Source organism: Thalassophryne amazonica, chromosome 2, assembly GCF_902500255.1.
Source record: "Thalassophryne amazonica chromosome 2, fThaAma1.1, whole genome shotgun sequence".
Taxonomy (NCBI): domain Eukaryota; kingdom Metazoa; phylum Chordata; class Actinopteri; order Batrachoidiformes; family Batrachoididae; genus Thalassophryne; species Thalassophryne amazonica.
Genome location: NC_047104.1, coordinates 42,519,034 through 42,542,281, shown reverse-complemented (window position 1 = coordinate 42,542,281; position 23,248 = coordinate 42,519,034). Strand labels below are relative to the sequence as shown.

The 23,248-nt window shown below is 42.4% G+C and overlaps 1 long non-coding RNA gene across 1 annotated transcript; it reads right to left on the bottom strand.

Annotated features, from left to right (window-relative positions):
• Nucleotides 1–14,509: 14,509 nt before the first annotated feature.
• Nucleotides 14,510–19,297, bottom strand: LOC117502084. Its single transcript, XR_004558174.1, has 3 exons — nt 19,284–19,297; nt 14,728–14,876; nt 14,510–14,563 (listed from the first exon to the last, which is right to left on the bottom strand). It is a non-coding gene; the product is annotated as an uncharacterized LOC117502084 (long non-coding RNA).
• Nucleotides 19,298–23,248: the final 3,951 nt, after the last annotated feature.

Below are 23,248 nucleotides of genomic sequence, written 5' to 3'. Positions count from 1 at the left end.
AATAAACACGACGACTTATACCTTAAAGCCTGGTATGGGAGTTTGTATTGTGGGTTCACCCGCTCCTGGTGTCGGGCAGCCGCCCATCATGACAAAAAGAAATATAAGAAAATAAACAAAATACATGGTGCCTAAAGGCGTAGGCAGAAGCAATGTTTATGAATGCCTACACCCCTTTTCCTTAGTACATATACTTCTAAAAGTACTACTGATATGAAATCTTCACCAGATGTTGGCAACAACCCAAGTAATCCACACTTGCAAAGAAATCAAACCATAGATGTCTATACATTACGTGTAATTGTGTGAAATGACATAGAGAAAAGTATTGAACACCTGAGGAAAGGGCGGTGCAAAGAGAAGTGGAGAGACAATACCCAGCTAAAATGTATCAGTAATTAGAAAGCAATCCTGCCTCTTGTCAGTGCAAATTAATATCAGCTTGTTCAGTCCCAACAGATGGTGGATAATAAGGTGTTTCATTACTAAGGTGTCCCACAAGAAACATCGCATGATGGGTAAAAATGCAAAGAGCTCTCTCAAGATCTGTGCAAACTTACTGATGCAAAAACATACTGATGACATTTGTTACAGAAGGATTTCTAAAATTCTGAATGTTCCAGTGAGCACTGTGGGGCCATAATCTGAAAGTGGAAGGAACATAATTTCATCATAAATTGCCCAGAACCAGGTGGTCCTCACAGGATTTCTGAAAAAGGACTGAAAATAATTACCAGAAGAGTTGTCCAAGTTGTCCATATAATTGAAGGATGGATGAATGGAAAAATGTACAGAGAAATTTTTGATAAAAAAAAAAAAAAAATCTGCTGCCATCTACCAGGATGATGAAGATGAAACAATGGACATTTTAGCAAGACATTAATCACAAACACACAGCCAAGGAAACTCTCAATTTGTTTCAGACAATGAAAATAAATATGCTAGAATGGCCCAGTCAATCACCTGACTTGAATCCAACAAAAAATGTATGGAAAGAACTAAAGATCAGAGTAAGGCTTTTGTACGAAATATTAAATTTCAGGAAGTATGTTCAATACTTTTCCCTGTGTCATTTCATCATTATTGCACATAACTTAATTTCTGTACGTATTTGTTTTGGTTTCTTTATATGTGTATTAGTTGGGTTGTTACTGACATCTGCTGAAAATTGCATGTCAATAGCACCTTTAGAAATATATTTACTGAGGAAAATGGTGAGATGTTCAATAGTTATTGTACTAACTGCATACGTTTCAAATTGCCATTTTTAACAGGGAAGCTCACTGTCAAGGGTCAAGTTGTACATTGGGACGGGGCAACAAAAGACTGGGAAAGTTGATGAATGCTCAAAGAACACCTAACTGGAAACAGGTGAGTATCATGATTGGGTATAAAAGCAGCATCCCCAAAAGTCTCAGCTGTTCACAAGCAAAGATGGGGCAAGGATCACCACTTTGTGAACAACTGCGTGAAAAAATAGTCCAACAGTTTAAGAACAATGTTTCTCAATGTTTAATTGCAAGGAATTTTGGGATTCCATCATCTACAGTCCATAATATAATCACAAGATTCAGAGAATCTGGAGAACCTTCTACACTTGTCAGATCCCGCTTTTTAGATACATGGCACACGCTCACCCTCTGATGAGTGTGTCTGTGTACAAAACCAGCTCTCTGTCTCTGGGGTCCGACCTTCGTGTCTCCACAGGTATTACCCAGCAGGGCTGCACAAAGGCTGTTCAAGCTGGTGGCGAGGAGATTCATCTAGCTGCTCACTGCCTCCATCCGGACGTCCACCCCACTGAAGCTGATCTCGCACCCCGGTTGAATAGCCTTCTCAGGAACCAGGATACGAACCGGCTCTTGGAATGTTGCTAGATTTTAAATTTAGTGACTCGTACAGCGAGTCCCCAGGATGTGTTATTTTCATTAAAAACCAGACTAACCTTTTAGAGCCTTTTGATGTTGTACACCCAATAAACTTTAACTTTTACACCTTAAGAAGCATCAATAATCCAATGTCCGAGCCTTAACACTTTAACTGCATGCTTGGAAATTTATTGCAGGTTTTGCAAGTGCCAATAACATAATCAAAATAGGTTATATGGTGATAATTTCACAACAGTAATTCAAGTATAATTAGAATAATGATTGGCAGAGATTTTGTTTTTAATTCAATAATTGCGACTGATCTTACTTTGACTGGGACTGGATTGACTTCTTAACAATTTTTTCTAGGAGTGAGGGAAGGAGGTTTTTGAGGTTAAGGTCCCCAGCTCGATGAACTTGATTTCCTCTTCATCAGCTATTAGTCGTTAGCTGACCACGATCCTTGTGTGATGTTGTAATCCTTCAGGAAGTTAATCCACATAAGAATTTATTCTGTCTTCAATCAACCAAAAGTTGATCTAATCCATTCTGGTATGCAGTGATGTTCCTTGAGAGAGAAATCGTTGAACATTCCCCACTCAGACTTAAGGCCAGTGGTTACTCTCTGTTGTTCTGCTACTCCGTGACTGGACGGCCTGAGTGGGAGTTGAAATCTCTCTCAAATGATCTTTTATGGCTCCAGTCCTCTCACTCCACGATTCCAATTGCTGCTCACAAGATGGTCAAGTCTTGTGATCTCCTCGTAGCAGGGGAGTAGTGGCAACAGCACCTCTCCCTGGAAGAATAACCCCGTTTTCTGGTGTTTCACAGTTTATATATGTGCTTGACTCTTGTTGTCCTCAGATGATCTTGGTTACCATGGGGACGCTGTTGACTCAAAACCTCCTCCCTTCTCCTTCTACTTTACTGGAAATCCCCGCAGTCCCTACCAGTAACTTATTGCTCAAGTTCCTCTTTTCTGTTAACACTTCAGCTTTTCCGAGAATTCATTCTTTTAAATCATTTCTTCAAAATCACATCAATCATATTCAATCATTTCATTACAACTCTCTTTCACATAAAAACAATTCATATGATCATATACAAACATTCTCATTCCTTATTATTCATTTCATATTTTACCAACATCTTAATCATTTGATCAGTTGTTTAACATCAGCTTTTCTTGCCCTGTTTGCGACATCTTCTTCACTTCCTCTTTTTCTCTGACTCTGCACTCTTTATGAAAAACAACTCATATAATCATTCATTTCACTTATTCGTAAAATACATTTTCTAATCAACTCTTAATTTGAACACATTAATACTTCATTTGATCATACTTGTCATGTTAGAATCATTCTTAGACATATTCCCTCGTCTTCACCACCGAGTTCATTCCGTGGGCCTCCCCATTTACACTGGAAAAGTCCGGTATGACCTCACTTACTTCTGGAAGGTACCAAAAACTGTGCAGTTTAATCCAACAACATGTATATTAATTCCATGGCATGTATTATATTCCAAGATGAAAACAAGCTGAAAGCAAGCTTAAAGTCATCTTTCCTGACACCCCCTCCATGACTTGAAGCTCCGCCGATCTCTTTATACCTCCATAAAAACATCCTCGTCGTCGTCGACAGGATGAAGGGTGAGCACTTCCTTTTCATACACCATCGGAGACAGAACAGGAGGAGCTGGAGTTGAACGACACTCATCCAGCACCACGTACTCCTCTCCGCCCACCTGTAGATTGCCGTCGCCGTCAGAATGCTGCTCGTCCAGTAGTGGTGATTGTGATGGTAATCCCAATGGAGACGGATTCGCCTCATATTCCTGAGATGATAATCCGTCAGGGAACGATGGTGCGCATGGTGAAGTGGGGGTGACGGGTGTATAACACGATGTAACTAGTGTAGATGGCCGCGGTGATGTATCCTTCATTTGAAGTGAAGCTTCAGCGAGAATATCCTCAGGCTCGGGCTGTTGAATGTGTTCATCCAGGAACACCTGCGTGAGGGCCTCCAAACACCAGTTCATGTCCTCGGTTTGCACCCCAACCTCCGCAGTGCACTGTGGAGATGAACGTGGAACTGGTAGTAATGAAGGACCAATAGCCACGATCCGGCCATCGGCAAGATGAGCTGTGGAGAATCTTATTCCCGTAGGATACATCCACATTTTGGTAAACACGGGGCAAAACATATATCCCTCTGGAGACACTATTGTGTCAGCTCGTATTTGATCAATCGAGGGAATGCCAGATCATGTCTGCCTCGATCTCAATTTTTAGGTATGCTTCTGGTGGTACCTGGGGCAGAAAAGAAGTATCCTTCCATCCCATTATTCCCCGTGCCACTTGAACAGGGAAGTTGTTGGCATAACACGTCGGGCACCACAGAGTCGGTGTTATCTCCCAGAAGTAGAGCGCTTGTTCCAGGGTGGCTTGACAATGAATACATCTTATATCCCCTTTGAAGATGGTGTCATTTACGCCGCCAGTATTGTTGGACATTGTGCTCTCTTATTCTTTTTACTTATCTCCTTAAGTTTGTACGCTGTTATGTAGATGCTTCTTCTTCCTTCACTCCCCCAAGTCAGAATGAACAGGACGTGTCTCGGCGTCGGGCTTTGTAAGCTTCATCGCTCCTCCCCTAACGGAGGAGGGGCTCCATATCACTGCGTTGTGTGCTCCTCCCACACAAGCGCAGGGCAGCTGCGAAACTTCCTTTTAACAAAACATATCCAATCATTGCAGCAATAATAAGTCCTATTATGATTAACAGATAGGGCCAAAGATATCCAAACAAATGTCCAATCCAACCAGTCACCACTTCGAGACCTTCTTTAATGACTTCTCCGGTCTCTGCAGCGAAAGTGGTGATGATTCCTCCAGCTATTATTTGCGTTCTTTCCCACCAAGAACATTCATGCCGACCTCTTCCTTTTCCACAGCTCAACCAATGTTCTGCAGGCAATTCACACGTACCATTATTGCAAATCCGATTGGGTCCCAACCATTCGTAACCGACAATTTCTTGTCCTTCACATAGACTTTTCTTGAAGGCGTATCCTTCCTCAAGCATTATCAAAGCATCACCAACAAATGGCACTATGTGGCCTAGGACCTGCTTCCTTTTCGACATTCCATGTCCCAGGACAGCCTTGGCACATCCAACATTGGGTGGAAAAGCTCTTATCCATACACCAGCACTGTTCTTCTCCCAAACTGTTTGATGGCCGTAAGTGTCATACTCGCCGTCATAGTAAGCATCACAATATTCTTCCCAGCCAGGAACATTTCTACAATTTTGGCGGGCAAGGCTTATCGTGCATGTGGTATTAAGTCTATTACAAATCATTTTCCAGGGCCGTGGCGTAACATAAGGGTTTGGTCTCCAGAGTACACTGGACCAAGTAGCTCTGTCTCTGGAGTAGACCGTGGCGATGTATTGATATTTAACCCAATAATTATTACTTTGATCCAAACAGGGGAATACCCAATCTTCATCTTCATATTTCTCCATTCCCCACCAGGTGACGTCCTTACTATGTCTAACTCCTTCCTGCCATGCTTGAAGGGTCCCCTTAATAGTTGGAATCTGTAACAACTGTGTACAGTTATATACCCATCTTAGCCAATTCCCTGTCTTAATTTGGTCTATGGGACATCGGGGGGATTTACCAGAACCTTCAGCCAAATTATTATGGTATTCTGTCTCATGTAAGCTTTCATAAATTCTATTCGCCACGCATTGATCAATTTTGCTAAAATCTTCCTGAGGTACTGACCTTAGCTCATCAGGCTTTGGTAGTTTTTGCACATAGAATTTTGCTTTATGTGGACCCCGCAAACTATGCCCAGTCCACGTGTATCCCTTCGGAAAATTCCCCTCAAAATGTATCAGTGGAACGCTCCAGACCCATGGAAAAGTGTCGTTAAGCCATTCATCATGTTTTGCCTCCTGTTTTTGTTTCCAAGTAATCCTATTTATCAAATCGATGACTGGTGCAAGCACCATGTAATTTTGAGATTTACATCCAATAGGTTAATTCCAATAACATCTATCTAATTTTGCCACTTTTTCTTTTACACAATAATCATGAATCTTCTTCCATCTTTTTTTAGCCATGTTATCAATACTTTTAACTTTTGGTTCTAATACTTGCTGGGTATCTTGTGTTGGCGATGTAGGGAGTGATTTGGTTTTTCCCTGTGTTGGTGATATCTTTGTGGATCCCACCAATGCTGCTGGTGAGATGACGGTTGGTTTGGAATATAGTATTCCTGTTCCCATGCCGGTACCGTTGTTCAACGGAGGGACTATTGTAGATGTAGTATCCACTTTCGGCACTCTGCTGCGGGTGTTGTCACAGGTGAGGTTATAGTTACCCCAATGTTTCCAGGTAGGCATTATCATTCTGCAAACATCATGTCTTGGTGATGCTGGAAAAACAGCTTCTTTCTCCCAATATCCTGCTCGATAGCCCAGCAGTACTCTGCATCCCCATGAGCAATACCAGGCTGGCTCGCCAGGTTCAGGTCTTATCCAAGTACAGCCTACTTCTCTTCGCTCTCTTTGTTTTAACCGTAAGATGGTTGCCACGATAATCTCTTGATCCCTCACTTGTAGGTTTTGAAGGATGTCTGCTCCGGTGGTCAGGTTGTAATTGGTGGTGACGGTTGGAAGTTCTCCACTGTCAGTCAAGTATTGCAGCCACTTATTCTTTAGCATCTGCTGGGTTAGGTTCTTCATCTTTGCCCATTTCTCTGTAGAATTCTGGTCCCATATCATGTAGATGTTTCTTGATTCAACTCCCCAACATGTCTGTTGGAAAGTTTTAGTTGTTGCGTACTGGACCCTGATATGGGTTAAGGTCCAGGGCGTACTACCATAATGGTACAGGATAGCTAGAAGTACAGCAATGCCGACTAATAATGTTGTATGTCTGGCCATCCAACTCCAACATTGGAGGCACTTTTTCTTCCACGGCTGGCTTTGTTGCTGCTGCTTTCTTCCAACATTTTCGTAGTAGAATTCACTTGGTACTGGTGGCAGCGACTCCAGCTTTTGGGGTCATTGCAGCAGTGGCATTTCTATGCCAAGCTCCTCTTCTCTTGGTCTTTCGTTGATTCTTTGAGGTTGCGTGGTGATCACGCTGCCTTCCCGTGGTTCCATCTCGGAGATAGATGATCTTAGGTGCTGTTGTTTGTCTCGTGCTCCCAACAGAGACGCTTGATGCTCGTTGCTGAAGAAGGGTGACTAATAAGGAAGATGGCCATGGGAGTCTAATATCTAGTCCTCGCCACGCCCATTTCCAAGTGACGACTGTCACCTCCTTCATTTCAGGCGGTGGTCGCTGGGGTGTGTAGAAACACTGTGAAGATGCAGGATTCAATTCTCTACGTAGGTGCAAGATATCCTCATAGGCGTCCCAATATGCCGTTCCACTGTAGACATACTGCGCCATCACAGAGTACAGAGGAGTCGATCTCCGGAATAGTCCTCTTCCCGACTTTATGCTAAGTCGTATCAGTATAGCCTTTGGGGGTTGCCAAAGCCCCACTAGTACTCTGGTTCGCCATCCACTTCTAATAGGTGGGAGACTTCTGCCTTTCTCGATGTCAAGGTGCTGTACTGTCGTGCATATTGGCAAAGTTTGGTTCTCAATCAAATAAAAAGTTGAACGTGCCTCTTGTAGTTGAAGTCTTTTAAACATATAGGGACTACTGGTCCAAATCTGGAAAGATCCAAGCCAAATATCCACATACATTCCCTGTAATGGATCAACATAATTAGGTCCCCATCTTATTTTAAACCTGTAGCCCCTTTTCTGTACATGCACTACATTCAAGATGCAGGGATATGAGTCTGGACACCTGGGAATTGGGTAAAACTTCCATCCGACCCCAGGGCAGTTCCAGTGTTGTCCAACTTTGTTCACGATAGCTTCCAGAGGAGTGTATATTCCAGGCTCTGCAAGGTCAGCAGTCCTTTTATATGAATCATTATCCACAAAGTATCCTCCTGTTCCCAGCAACCATCCTTTTTCTTTGTAATCCTTTTGTGGCCAGTTTAAACATATTTTCTTGTAGGGTAATTCCAAGTATGGTGTAAGTCATCCATGCCCGGATCGTAGACTATTTACATTATTTTCATCCAGTTTGAAGGTCCGCAGCATGATTCAGAGTGAGTTGTCACTCCGCCATCGGTCTCCTTCTTTTTCTGCCAAGATGCACCACCATAGGGAATAGTCGTTGTCTCTTAAAGAGATGAGTGTAGATGGGAGATGGGTGCTTAAGTTCTGAATCCATTCCTTTCCACGCCCACTTCCACATCGTAACAATTATTCTGTCAGGTTTAGGGAGGGGTCTACTATTATCCATCTACTATTTTATCACGGGTACTCAGCGCCCGGGATCAAATCGATGGCACAATCGTACGGTCGGTGCGGGGGAAGAGTGAGTGCCAGATCTTTGCTGAAGACGTCAGTAAGATCGTGGTACACCTCGGGCACCGCCGTCAGATTGGGGGGGACTTTGACCTCCTCTTTAGCTGTGATTCTGGGTGGAACCGAGGATCCAAGACACTCCCGGTGGCAGGTTTCGCTCCACTGCGTCACCACCCCAGACAGCCAATCAATCCGGGGATTGTGCTTCACCATCCATGGAAATCCCAGAATCACTCGGGAGGTAGAAGGTGTCACAAAAAACACGATCTCCTCCCTGTGATTCCCAGACACAACCAAGGTCACGGGCTGTGTCTGATGTGTAATTAACGGGAGTAGAGTGCCATCTAGTGCTTGCACCTTCAATGGTGAAGGCAGAGCCACCAGAGGAAGCCCTACTTCCCTGGCCCATCTGCTATCCAGCAGATTCCCTTCTGACCCCGTGTCTACCAGTGCTGGGACGTGAAGGGTTAAATCCCCACTCAGGATTGTTACTGGGATTCGTGCTGATTTATGGGTTTTCCCCGTGTACATATTATGGCCCACCCTTAACCCAGTTCCTAAGGATGGGCGTTGGAGTTTGATCGTTTGGGGCAGTCTTTTAACCTGTGCTCACAAGAGCCACAGAAAAAACACTCCCCGCGGGCCAGCCTCCTTTGTCTGATATTTGATTTTAATTTGGCCCTGCTCGTGTCCATAGCTTCGTCAGCAGGGGGAGCTGTTGCCACACGGAGCCCTCTGGCAGTGGAACGTGGGGACAACGACACCCTTTCGGACCTGGAGGAAAGAGGGACGGCTTGAGCCCAACCACGCCCCCCGGCCTGCTCCCGACGGTGTTCATTCAACCAGTTGTCTAAGCGTATAACCAAATTGATAAGCCCGTCGAAATCTTGCGGTTCCTCCTTAGCCAGCAGATGCTCCTTCAGGACCGGAGACAGTCCGTTTACAAAGGTGGCGCGGAGCGCAACATTATTCCAGCCGGACCTCGCAGCCGCGATGCGGAAGTCGACTGCATAATCAGCTGCGCTGCGGCGCCCCTGTCTCATTGACAGCAGCACGCTCGAGGCGGTCTCGCCTCTGTTGGGATGATCAAACACCTGTTTGAATTCCCATACAAACCCAGCGTATGATGTCAGGAGCCACGAATTCTGTTCCCAAAGTGCCGTAGCCCAGGCGCGTGCCTCACCTCGAAGCAAATTAATCACATAAGCCACCCGGCTGGCATCTGATGCGTACATAACTGGACGCTGTGCAAAAATGAGCGAACACTGCATTAAGAAGTCTGCGCACGTTTCGACACAGCCTCCGTACGGTTCTGGAGGGCTTATGTAAGCTTCAGGGGACGGTGGGGGGGTTTGTTGAACGGCCAGTGGAACGTCTGTCTGTGGCCCAGAGCCAGCAGGAGGAGTCACTGCAGCAGCGCTCGAGTCGCGCGCTTCCACTCTGGCGGTGAGAGCCTCCACCCTCCGATTGAGGACTGCATTCTGCTAGGCTACCAGATTTAACTGAGCGGTGAAAGCGGCAAGGATTTGCTGCAGATCACTTACCACGCCTCCTGCTGATGCCTGCGCTCCTTGTTCTCCCATTGGCTGTTCAAGCTGTGGTTGACGCCCCTCGGGATCCATGACGAATGGCCGAGAAATCCTGTTGGGAAGGTGTCGTAACACGGACCCACAACAGGGGGCGCAAATGAACGGACAATGGATAAGACAAAGAGTAATAATTTAATGTTGTGAAACGCACAACTGGATACAGACAAAGATACAATGCCAATTAAACACAAGGTGACGTGCGGGCAGGCTCGAAGATAGGAGACCTCTGGCGATCGAAGAGCCGGGACCCACACAGCTTCCACCACCAACGGCCTGAAGAACACCGGAGCCGCCAAGTCCTGAGTCCCCAGGTGGTCACCGTCTTCTGTTGCAGACCCTGGTACTGCTGGCAGAAGATGAAAAACAGTCAATGGTGAGTGTGTATCCACACACCCAGTACTCCTTCACCTACAGATCTTCAAGGAGGGAAAACCTCCACCTCCAGAAACAATTTCACCCGTGCAGCTCCTGTTAGTCTCGTCCCTGGATGGAGTGAGAGGCGAAGAACGTCGCCCTCCTACTATCCGCCAATCCAGCTTCAGACAGAGCCCGCAGGAACACGGCTGCACACAGAACAATGTTAGATACAATGATAATCACAGCAGAGAAGGTTACCTTAGACGGTAGCTGATTTCTCAGCGAGGAGGTGGAGTAATAATCCGGCTTTTGTAGGGACGGTGGTGATTGGTGACAGCTGGTGTAAATGAGTGACAGCTGTCACTCTCTGTCTCGGCGCCCTCTCATGCTTGAAGCCCGCACTCCAAGCAGGGCGCCGACTGGTGGTGGTGGGCCAGCAGTACCTCCTCTTCAGCGGCCCACACAACATGCACTTTAAAATTGGTTACTTTTTGCATATTTTCGCCTTGTAAAATGCTTACTTTTGCGCTGTTTCTGCGCTGTTTCTGAGTTCTAGACACACAAAATTAATTATGTTGATTGTAAACACTTACAGCTTCCTGTTAAAAATGTGAAATCCAAACTTCCTTTACATAACAATCATTTTTCACTAAAAAACTGAAAAAAAAATCAAGTTCGTTTTTGTGTTTTTTCTCATTTTAAATGCTAAAACTTACAAATATGTATAAATAGTTAATCAGGTGTAATATAATTGAAATTCAGGTACTCTTGGAAAAGGGTACCAAAGCACACAAACATAGAACATTATTTCTTAATTTTATTGCTATAATAAAAAATTATAACCAATCGTCCATTTATAGCCTCAGTAGGTAAAGGGTTAATTACAGCACCTATTACGCCTTCAGTCACACTTTGCTCAATTTTGTTTTGACGTCAGTGACTTGATCTGTGAATCAAGATGCATTTCTGAGAGCAATAAACCTGTTAATGTCAATACTTTTTTTAACCAAAGTAACTTGCTTTGATAACTTATTGTTAAATCTCAAATGTGGGAGTTTGTGCATTTACCGACGTTCACGCACAAAATGTTGATTCGGTTTTAGTGACTGTTAACGTCGTCACTGAAGTCGAACAGGCTTAAAACACATTAAAAACGTTTGTTTTTCATCCAGATTTTAATATTCAATGGACAAATTTAAAATATGAAATCTGATAATTATTAAAGGAGTCATATTGTGCAGAAAGAATCAGCCTCCAAACTCCCACAATTCTGTTTTTATAGACATTCTTTATAATATAGCCTTTTTACACATACAGTGAAATTTGCCTGCATTTAACCCATCCAAATTACACTTAGACAGTTCTCCCAATTTATGATCAATTTACAGCTTGTTTAATACCTCCTTGATATGTAACAAAAATAACCCTGATCCTTTACCTGATTATTAAATGCCCCAAGCACACAGATCTGAGGTTTTTATATATATATATATATACCTGCACCTGCAATTAAATGATTCATTTAGATTAACTAATCACAAACCCTGTAATCAATTACATTTTTTTTTTAATAACCTGACAATGTCATCATCATCATGTTATGTTTCACTATGAATTTTGAATAAATTTGTACTTTTTGCTAGAATGTCTCCACGTTTGTGTAACATCAGTTTGATTTGTAAAAGTTACCAAGGCTTACTGATTTAAAGGCTAACAGTTTGAAAAGCTGTTTAAGCATAATCCAGTAGTAAAATAAGTTTTACATTTAATGGGGTCATAAATGTAAATGTAACAGACAGTAAAACTGGTTGTTCAAAATTCCTTGATGTAATGGTGCCTTCACTGAAGTGACTAAACCTTTTTGTTTATGTTAAATACCATTTGGTAAAATCTCGGTTTAGACATGCTTATTCCAGCATCTGTGTTAAGATTCAGCCAGGTGTCATGTGCAGTGTCTTCTGGAGCGGCAAAACTCAAATTAAAAATTCTTAGAAATGAACCATCATTGCACCAAAACATCAATGACAAAATGTTTTTTTTACTGTTGACTCAGCATGAAATGACAAATTATGATACAGTCACATGAGTCAAATTGTTTACTGCAACAAAAAAGAGCTAATACAAAAAAAAAAGCAACACAAACTATACAAAAATTTCATGTGTCTGTAGTCTGGGTTGGGGGCGCAGGTCACATGCCCCGGTCACGCATCGCGCGCACAAGGTCGCCCAGCACGCCAAGATATGCCTGATTAAATGCAGCTTCCACCACCGTTGCTTCCTCAAGGATCAGTCGGATGTGTCGATCACACTGGGCCCAGTTCAGCTTCAGCCTCAACATCACTCAAGATGTTGAGATTCGCTTGCTGGAACAGGCTCCCTTTTCTCTTGCCTGGACCATAATGAAGGTAGAAATGGGAAAGCAAATTTAAAAACAACAACAAAACCTTCAGTCTCTGTATGATAATTCCCCAGAGTTTTAGTTATCTTGGTCACTTTGCATAAAAATTATGTTCTTTCAAAATGATCCTCCAACAAATCAGACCATTTGGAGCATCATTTTGAAAGAAAATGACATTTTTGCAAAGCAACCAAGATAACTGAAACTTTTGCTGGACCAATATCATATTTGGGAAAGTTAAGGTGATGTGAGACACGTTATTCTTACCTGTGATGACACGTTGCTGTGTGGTGCTGGACGTTGATACAGATGTTGAAGCTGTTGGTAGAACCCTCCTCGCTTATGGAACTGGATTCTTCAAGAAAAACACAAAATGGCGACATGTTAAAAAAAACCACACACACATCACAGTAATGGCACTAAATGAGTCAAATGTACACGTTTGTTGTCTTGCTGACTTTAGGTGTTTTTTTGTCAAAAGTTAATACTTTAAAGCGGAGCACGGAGTTAGCTAGCTCGCTAGTTAGCAGTCAGCTAGCTCACTGTGTCCACATATATGAGACAACAATGTTACTTTAACACAAGTTTAGACTCACAATCTTAGTTTGTTAAAGTGTGCTTCCCACCAATGGGATAAGTAACGTTAAACGGTGCTTTCAAGCAGACTACAGTAACAAAAACACCAGCCGTCGCTTCTAACAAAGCCGAGTTGCGGTCATCCTGCCTCCCGTTGCTCGCCGGTCGGTGTCCGTAAACAGTGTTCCTGTGGTCAAACCGTTTTCAGCCCTTACGGTCCGACCTACTCCGGTCATTGTGGTCCTGTAATCACTTTTAAGCTTTTTCAGCTGTTCTCTGAGTTGCTGTAATGTCCGGTGAGCCGAGTGCGGCCGAAGACTGGGAGATTTTCTCATTTGGGATCGCTTCATCCACCAAACACAAACGTCCGCAACTCATCCACAGACCACGGTGTGGTTTTGTGCGAGTAAAAAAAAAAAAAATGCAGTGAAACGAAAGAAAACGACGGTCGCTGTAATGCCGCTGTGACTATTTAAAAACGGCGGGTTTTGATTTTCGTCTCGGACGGCGTGCTCATGACTCGTCCAGTGACGACATTCTCTGACCAATCAGTGGCCGGCAGCCTATTGACGTCACATTTTAGTATCGGCTCGGCTCGCTTGGAACCGCTCCTGAGCAGGTACTAAAAAAAGCACCTGGTACCAGGTACTAACCCTAGAGTCGAGCCGAGTAGTGCCGAGTAGTGCTACTTTTGTGAAGTAGAAAAGCGCCATAAAAGACCCAGAATTTAGATAAAGTTGGGGCCGCGGTACGCTCCGTTTCCTAATAAAATGAATTAAAAGAGTAAAAAGCATAGTAACATGCTATGCCAGTATGCTAGCCATATGAAAGGGAAAATAACTGCGTCTTAAGTCTGGACTTGAAAGTCTCTACAGAATCTGACTGTTTTATTGATGCAGGGAGATCATTCCACAGAACAGGGGCACAATAAGAAAGCTCTCTGACCTGCAGACTTTGTTGGCGGAGGTAATGAAAGGCATCTAGGGGCTGATGCATACCCTGTGTACTTCACACCCCACTATATAAATGTACAAGTAAATACAGTATATATTGTTTGCAACTGTTTGTTTGTCTGATTGTGAACAGCCTAGAGCCCACAATTTTTCAAATATCATTATGAAATTTTTACTGAAGATTCATATCCTGATAGGCCAGAACTGATTCAATAATCAATGTCAAAGGACAAAGCCAGAAAAATCTTGTAAAATTGGAAAAATCCCTATCTTTAACATTGAACATTTTTTTTAATTCATAACTCTGTCAAAAAACATCAAATTTCTTTCATATCTGAGAGCTTTAGCTACAATGGTATCCTTTATCAACTGACAAAGTTTGATGGAGATCTTATTCAGGTTACAGATTTTGTGGCCATTTAAATTAAACATTGAAAACCCCTTTAAAGTATATTTTACATTATATCTTAATCAAACATGCCACAATCACTCTCATATTTGAAAGTGAGGTGCAGACTGGCACTCACTATCACCTGACAAAGTTTGATCCAGATCTGATTCAGATTACAGATTTTGTTGCCATTAAATTAAACACTGAAAACCCCCTTTAAAGTATATTTTACACTATATCTTAAACATGGCACAATCACTCTCATATTTGAAAGTGAGGTGCAGACACTCACTTTCAAATATGAGAGTGATTGTGGCACTATCACCTGACAAAGTTTGTGGATTTTGTGGACATTTGAATTTAATATTGAAAAGCCCATTTGGTGTACATTTTGCATTATATCTCAAACAAAAGTGCTTCAATCACTTAGTCACATTTGTGACAATGAGGTGCAAACTGGCCCTCTCAGTGAATAGCACTTTCAATGATTTAGCGAATATTCGATTCCTTTTAACACTGAAAAGCCAAGATATTTAATGTTCAAACTGATGAACTTTATTGTTTTTGTGCAAATATTTGCTCATTTTGAAATAGATGCCTGCAACATGTTTCAAAAAAGCTGGGACAGTGGTATGTTTACCACCAAAATGAGTTGGATCCATGCCTGTAGTCATCTGGGAGACCTGGTGGGTTAACTTAACACAGGTTAATTAATGAAGGCCGACCAGGTACCAGACCGAACCTCGTCACTCCGCCGATCCAAAGGGCCCAAATAAGTAAACTTTCAACTGTTGTGATGGTCTTTACTGTCAGTGATACAAAGTGGCTTTCTTTGGTTCATTTTCTTAATAATAATAACAATAATTTGTGAATTCACAATTCACTGCGAAATTCCAACCAGGTTTATTCTTACAACCCCTGGCAAAAATTATGGAATCACCGACCTCAGAGGATGTTCATTCAGTTGTTTAATTTTGTAGAAAAAAAAGCAGATCACAGACATGACACAAAACTAAAGTCATTTCAAATGGCAACTTTCTGGCTTTAAGAAACACTATAAGAAATCAGGAAAAAAAAATTGTGGCAGTCAGTAACGGTTACTTTTTTAGACGAAGCAGAGGGAAAAAAATATGGAATCACTCAATTCTGAGGAAAAAATTATGGAATCATGAAAAACAAAAGAACGCTCCAACACATCACTTGTATTTTGTTGCACCACCTCTGGCTTTTATAACAGCTTGCAGTCTCTGAGGCATGGACTTAATGAGTGACAAACAGTACTCTTCATCAATCTGGCTCCAACTTTCTCTGATTGCTGTTGCCAGATCAGCTTTGCAGGTTGGAGCCTTGTCATGGACCATTTTCTTCAACTTCCACCAAAGATTTTCAATTGGATTAAGATCTGGACTATTTGCAGGCCATGACATTGACCCTATGTGTCTTTTTGCAAGGAATGTTTTCACAGTTTTTGCTCTATGGCAAGATGCATTATCATCTTGAAAAATGATTTCATCATCCCCAAATATCCTTTCAATGGATGGGATAAGAAAAGTGTCCAAAATATCAACGTAAACTTGTGCATTTATTGATGATGTAATGACAGCCATCTCCCCAGTGCCTTTACCTGACATGCAGCCCCATATCATCAATGACTGTGGAAATTTACATGTTCTCTTCAGGCAGTCATCTTTATAAATCTCATTGGAACGGCACCAAACAAAAGTTCCAGCATCATCACCTTGCCCAATGCAGATTTGAGATTCATCACTGAATATGACTTTCATCCAGTCATCCACAGTCCACAATTGCTTTTCCTTAGCCCATTGTAACCTTGTTTTTTTCTGTTTAGGTGTTAATGATGGCTTTCGTTTAGCTTTTCTGTGTGTAAATCCCATTTCCTTTAGTCAGTTTCTTACAGTTCGGTCACAGACGTTGACTCCAGTTTCCTCCCATTCGTTCTTCATTTGTTTTGTTGTGCATTTTCGATTTTTGAGACATATTGCTTTAAGTTTTCTGTCTTGACGCTTTGATGTCTTCCTTGGTCTACCAGTATGTTTGCCTTTAACAACCTTCCCATGTTGTTTGTATTTGGTCCAGAGTTTAGACACAGCTGACTGTGAACAACCAACATCTTTTGCAACATTGCGTGATGATTTACCCTCTTTTAAGAGTTTGATAATCCTCTCCTTTGTTTCAATTGACATCTCTCGTGTTGGAGCCATGATTCATGTCAGTCCACTTGGTGCAACAGCTCTCCAAGGTGTGATCACTCCTTTTTAGATGCAGACTAACGAGCAGATGTGATTTGATGCAGGTGTTAGTTTTGGGGATGAAAATTTACAGGGTGATTCCATAATTTTTTCCTCAGAATTGAGTGAGTCCATATTTTTTTCCCTCTGCTTGGTCTAAAGCAACCGTTACTGACTGCCACATTTTTTTTCTTGATTTCTTATAGTGTTTCTTAAAGCCATAAAGTTGCCATTTGAAATGACTTTAGTTTTGTGTCATGTCTGTGATCTGCTTTTTTCTACAAAATTAAACAACTGAATGAACATCCTCCGAGGCCAGTGATTCCATAATTTTTGCCCATGGGTTGTATTAATTTCAATATTTAGTGCCTCGTTCTTTTCTTTTTCCTTGTTTTTCACATCTCATCATCACCAACTTCTCTCGGTAATAAAACTATATTGTCAAAATCTCAGTCACATTCCTTTGTACCTGTACATATATAAATAAATCATACAGCTTTATACACCAGGCTATCAAAAGCTGAACTCTACCCCTGACCCATCCACCCACCCCGCCAACCTCCAGATACATGCGGCTGAAAATTGTCTGTGCTTTTATACGCAGGTGTTGTCATTTTATAATTCGTAGCATGTGCCACAAAAGCCATGCAAGAGTTAATTCATCAACTGCTCTTTGTCCACGATATGGCATTTATGTTAATGGATTGCTGTACTGGAACATCAGCATCGTATAGACAATGGACAACAACAAAAACAGCAATTCATTCTATTTGTACTATACATATATACGAATCAATAAAAATTGACTATTTGACTCTTTCCTTCATTTATCCCTTAGTTATGCTGCTATAGACTTAGACTGCTGGGGGGTTCCCATGATGCACTGAGTGTTTCTTTCTCTTTTTGCTCTGTATGCACCACTCTGCATTTAATCATTAGTGATTGATCTCTGCTCCCCTCCACAGCATGTCTTTTTCCTGGTTCTCTCCCTCAGCCCCAACCAGTCCCAGCAGAAGACTGCCCCTCCCTGAGCCTGGTTCTGCTGGAGGTTTCTTCCTGTTAAAAGGGAGTTTTTCCTTCCCACTGTCACCAAGTGCTTGCTCACAGGGGGTCGTTTTGACCGTTGGGGTTTTTCCGTAATTATTGTATGGCCTTGCCTTACAATATAAAGCGCCTTGGGGCAACTGTTTGTTGTGATTTGGCGCTATATAAATAAAATTGATTTGATTTGTGTCTCAATAAGTATGTTGTTCCTTTGGGTCGTAACAGTGTAGTTCATCAGTCCAGCACAAAATTACATCAGCTTTTCATCCTAACAGCTCTTCATGCCTCCAGACGGCTTACAGTGGAGTGGATTTGTTTTTTTGTGTGTGTGTGTTAGAAGATTTCGAACCGTCAATTAGCACCTTCAAATTGTCATCTGTCAGCAAAACAAACGCCGTCATGTTTAGCTAAACGCTGCCCCCGGTTGTGCAAGCGCACTCGGTGGTTGGGGCGTGCAATAGCAAATTTCATATAGCACAAAATTGCACGCTAAAAAAGAACTATTGCACGGTCAATGAAACACAACAGCAAGTAGTTTGAGTGATACATGTCACATGACATACAACCCACCAATCAAATGACGAGGATCCACTCAGCCATTATATAATAGTCAACAAGCCTCACTCCCCCAATAGGCAAAGGATACGGAGGCCAGAGCCTGGTTTTGGCCAGCTGGACAGAGTGTCCACCTTCCATACAGGAGATTGTGTTTGCATTCCGAGGGGAGTGAGTGGAAGGAGTCAAATGCACAAAACAGTGCAGAGTAAAGCTGCTATATAGATACAGATGGATACTCTGTTGCTTGTCTTTTCACAGTGGTCACCACTGTGAAACACCATTTCAATCCATTCTATGCCATGTACATATGGCAGAATTGACAGTAAAGTTGGGTTTGACTTGTTGGACATTATAATTTGAAAAAAAGTCACATTTTCAGCTTTGACCCCAATGGCCTTGACCTGTGCCAAAACAAACTCTTTTAACAGCAATTAAAGGCTCAAACTTTATCCACTAAACAAAGTATGGTGGAAGTGGAAGAAGCAGACAAACATTTCTCAAATTACAGTGTGACTTTCATGATAGACGTCTGGCACAAAGTAGCACTCTGTGACTACTGTATTCTAAATCCGCTCCTACTGATTTATGTCCAAAAATAAATAAATGAATAAATAAGAAAAATGAAGAGGAGGCGAAATAACACAAAATCAGTTAAGTCATGGTGGAGTTTTCTGGGATTTTTTATTCACTCAGAATTTATAAACGACAGGTGGGCAACAGGAAAAAAAATAAGAAACAACAAATTGAACATTAGTTTTAGTAGAAATAGAATAGACAAAGACTGAGAGGCAAATTCCAATTGTTTTGTGAATTCAAATCACAGCGCTGCTGTTGTGAGCACTGACACCTATCACCTAACCTAATAACATCTCACTGCAGATATATCATCTGTGGATTTGATTAGAGATCTGATTTCTTTATTTGTTTAGTGCTGAGACCCCACGCCATTATTCTCCCTTGTAAATAATTCAATAAAAATGTCAGGCTCCTCCCTGCCCTATGTTAATATTATGTGTAATATAGATAGTGGAAAGCAGCAGGCGTATAAAGACGGTGACATACAAACAGGAAAAAAAATCTGATCATCTTAAAAACAATATTTACACAATGAGCATTTACTGTCGTTCACATGTCAGATTCTGTGTTGTGACATTTTGTCAGAGTGAAAGTCAGACCGCACATGCAAAGGTCATGGGACTGCAGACAGACAGCAACCAGGCGTGCTGTGAGGCAAAGAGCTCCTTTATGACAGAAATCATTGTTAACACATTCAAAGTGCTTTACAGAAGAAGTAGAAAGGAACCTGTACAGATGAACACATTAAATGAGAGCGCAGTTTGACGAAGTTTGTCGAGGTTGTCACTCAATCAGTGCGGGTTGTCACTGAATTCAAGGGTTGATGGTTTCAGCCCCAGAATGGGCTTTATTAATGCTTTATCAATTTTCCACAGATTGGCAATGATGAAATCTCATATAGAAGTATAGTTAAGGACATTATATTATATTATATTAGATAAGATTATAAAGGACATTACAAATGACAATATAGTATATCAGAAAATTACAGCATGTGTAAGGGCCCCTTCACACATAACACGAAAGACACAGAAACTGGAAGACAATCGGCGAACCAAACATGAAATGGGGAACCGCGAAACATTCCACCTGCTGTGAGGGAAGCACGGTCAGACAGGCATGCACAATACCGCAGCAACGGTTTCGTGCACGCCCATGTTCACGCACACGAACACAGTGTGAGTATGTGGAAAGTCATGAACACAGCAGCGGAGGGAAAAATTAATAAAACACCACAATTTAGATTACGTATTTGCTCTTATAAAGAGCAGATGTAGACGCTGCCTATATGTACACCAGGAAGTAATGAAATGACGTGGGTTACTGTTCTCTCTTTGTTTTACTGGAATTACCTGATTGGTGGAGCCGGCCGGCTCCCGTGTCATGAAGAGCCGTGTCATGACATTTTTTTCCATGACACCGAATCTCTTAGAGGGCCACGTCATACCTAACAACAGGGTCAACCTCGCCTCTTCACAAAGATAAGGAGTTTCTGTTCTCTCCTTGCTCAGGGCCCCTTCACACATAGTACGAATGTGGTCAAATTGCGCATGAATTGCACATGAAGCAGGAATTGTATGGAATATATGTAAAATTGTAGTTGGTTACAACACCTCATACACCTGTTGCTGTAACTATTTGTGCACACCAGCGGCTGAAAGACAGAGTGTGCCCTGTGAGAGCCCATTCAGTCCCTCTTGTGGCAGGTGTCAGCCAAATTCCAGGTGACACACACGAACATCTACACCATTCGCTTGGCACTTAGAAGATGTGTGGCCATTAGCGCTATTAGCACGAAAACAATCAGCAGATGATCACTTTCGAGCTGGCAGTGAAATTTGTCTAAGTTCCCCCACGACTGTGGAGTTTCTGAGTACACATGTGGCGTGCCAGAGTGTCGGCTCTCCCCACAACACGTGTGCATCTGTTTTGCGCACTCCCCCCATCCCCAACAAATACTGTGCATGTGGTTCGAGTGCCCCCCGCAGGCGAGGTGCCTCTCTTTTGATCACAGAGTGACACCTTGGTCTGAACAGATGGGGGCGTGGCTGGCTGCCAACAGCTGTTGAGACATTTCTGGTCCTGGACGTCACAGCTCCAGAACCTGTATCGTCTTCTGATGGACAGGCACGCGTGTGTGTGCTTGCTGTCCTCACGTGGAAATACATAAAAACATATCGCTTTTGCTACTGGCTTGAGAAATGGACTGTCAGTTCATGAGGACATGCAGCAGGTGATCTGAATGTCACGTCTGTCTGACAGGACATGCATGCCAGGCCCGACCGGACATGCATGTCCTGTGAGCAGCACAGGACTATGTGACAAGCCAACAGTGTGACAAATACGGGACGTTCAGTCACGTATCAGCAGAAATTCACCATAACAAATGCCGTTTGGTCACTTTGCACTTTAAAAAAAAAAAGTTTATCTGCTTGTTCATTTTAGCAATTTCACACTCCTGTTATAAGGCAGTGATTGTAGCGCAGTGGTATAGCTTTCGTCTGGTGATCAGAGCATTTGTAAATTGCAGGTTCAAATCCCGTGAGTGGCATTTATGTTTTAATTAACCAGGCTTATTTAACCGCGGGGTTCTGTATTGCATCCCCTTTTATTTATTATTTATATCAACCCAGTGATATTTACTAATTATACAGGTTGTTATTATTTTATTGTTCTCCACATCAGCTGTGTGACGTGGTGCAGCACATCCCAGCTGCTCGCACTGTGTTCCTGCTCACATACGAGCTGTTCTACTGTGATTTGCCCTGATTTGTACTTATTTGTACTATGTGTGAAGGGGCCCTCAGAGTTGCTCTCAGACACCTGCTGGCTCACTCTTAGGCTACGATTCCTTGCCAGGAAATTTTAGGCTAAGTTAGGAGCTCTTTGAGAGGGCTTTGAGTTGTTTCACTTGATACGGGCCCAGGGCTCGTATTCACAAAGCATCATAAGGCTAAAAGTAGTTCTTAGTGAGATCATTAGACTTTTCTTTGAATCTTCCCTTTGTAAGATAAAAGTTATTCACAAAGCATCTTAGGCCTCAAGAGAGCCTATGGTGAAAAACTGTTAAGAGGAAGGAGGAGGACTTTAAACAAATCTAAGCGTGTCTTAAACAGACAAGACAGTGGAAAGACAGAGAGGAAGGAGACATATTCTCTGTATGTTTAATATCAGTGATTCAGTAACACGCTACCGGCTTGATTGAACAGGGATAATGTTTGTGGTTGACCTAATCAGGAATGAGCTTACTTTTCCCACACAGCGTGAGATGAAGTTCATCAGAACATCGCAATACCTGGCTACGGGAAAAATGTAAATTCATACCTAGCAAGAGGGTCAACCCCACCTCCTCACAAAGGCAAGAGTTTCTGTCCACTCCTTGCTCAGAGTTGCTCTCAGACATGTTCTGGGTCACTCTTAAGCTAAGAATTCTTGCTACGAATATTTATGCTAAGTTGGGAGCTCTCTGAGAGGACTCAGATTATTTATGAATACGGGCCCTGAACTCTTGTTCGGGTTTTTATTACTTTGCTGTTGCACACTGGCATGCTATTCTCTGCTCACCTTGTGTTCACCACTGGGGGCAGCACTACATACAGTGGGAGATACCACAGCACAGAAGAAGACAGATGTTTCTAGGCAGTTAGCATAGCCTAAATTTCAATGTATTGAAATACATCTGCCTTTATTATGTTTGAACTCCTCAGTTTTATTAATTTTGGTTTTATTTTGTTTTAATTCAAGCCTGTTGTGCAGCAGAAATGAGGCTGTGGTACATCACCCAGAAATGACATAAACGTGCATCAGCAAGGGATCAAAAATGGGGATTTAACAAGTGTTTCAATGGACCTTCTTGCTGTGAAAGAGCAAGAGTCTCACACTGAGCTCGGAATGTGTACAAGAATTTGACGACACAGAAGTAGCAGCATAACAGTTTAATTCAACCAATTCATAACATTAACACTGGGGTGCCGACTAGTTCATCATGCATTTAGACTGATTCGGGTGCCCATGATTCACTTTATTCACATAGTGTACTTTAAAAATGATCTCTGAGTAATATTAGTGAATTGCTACACTCCTAGGCCCAATTCACACTGGGGTTAGCACTCTTTATTGAGCTAGATTCAATCCGGAATGCTTTCTAGCCCAATAGTGTTCACACCTGTTTTTCATAAGTAGCTCATCCTACATAGGCGTCCAAAGCAACCTGGCTCAAGTCAAAGGAGATGTGTC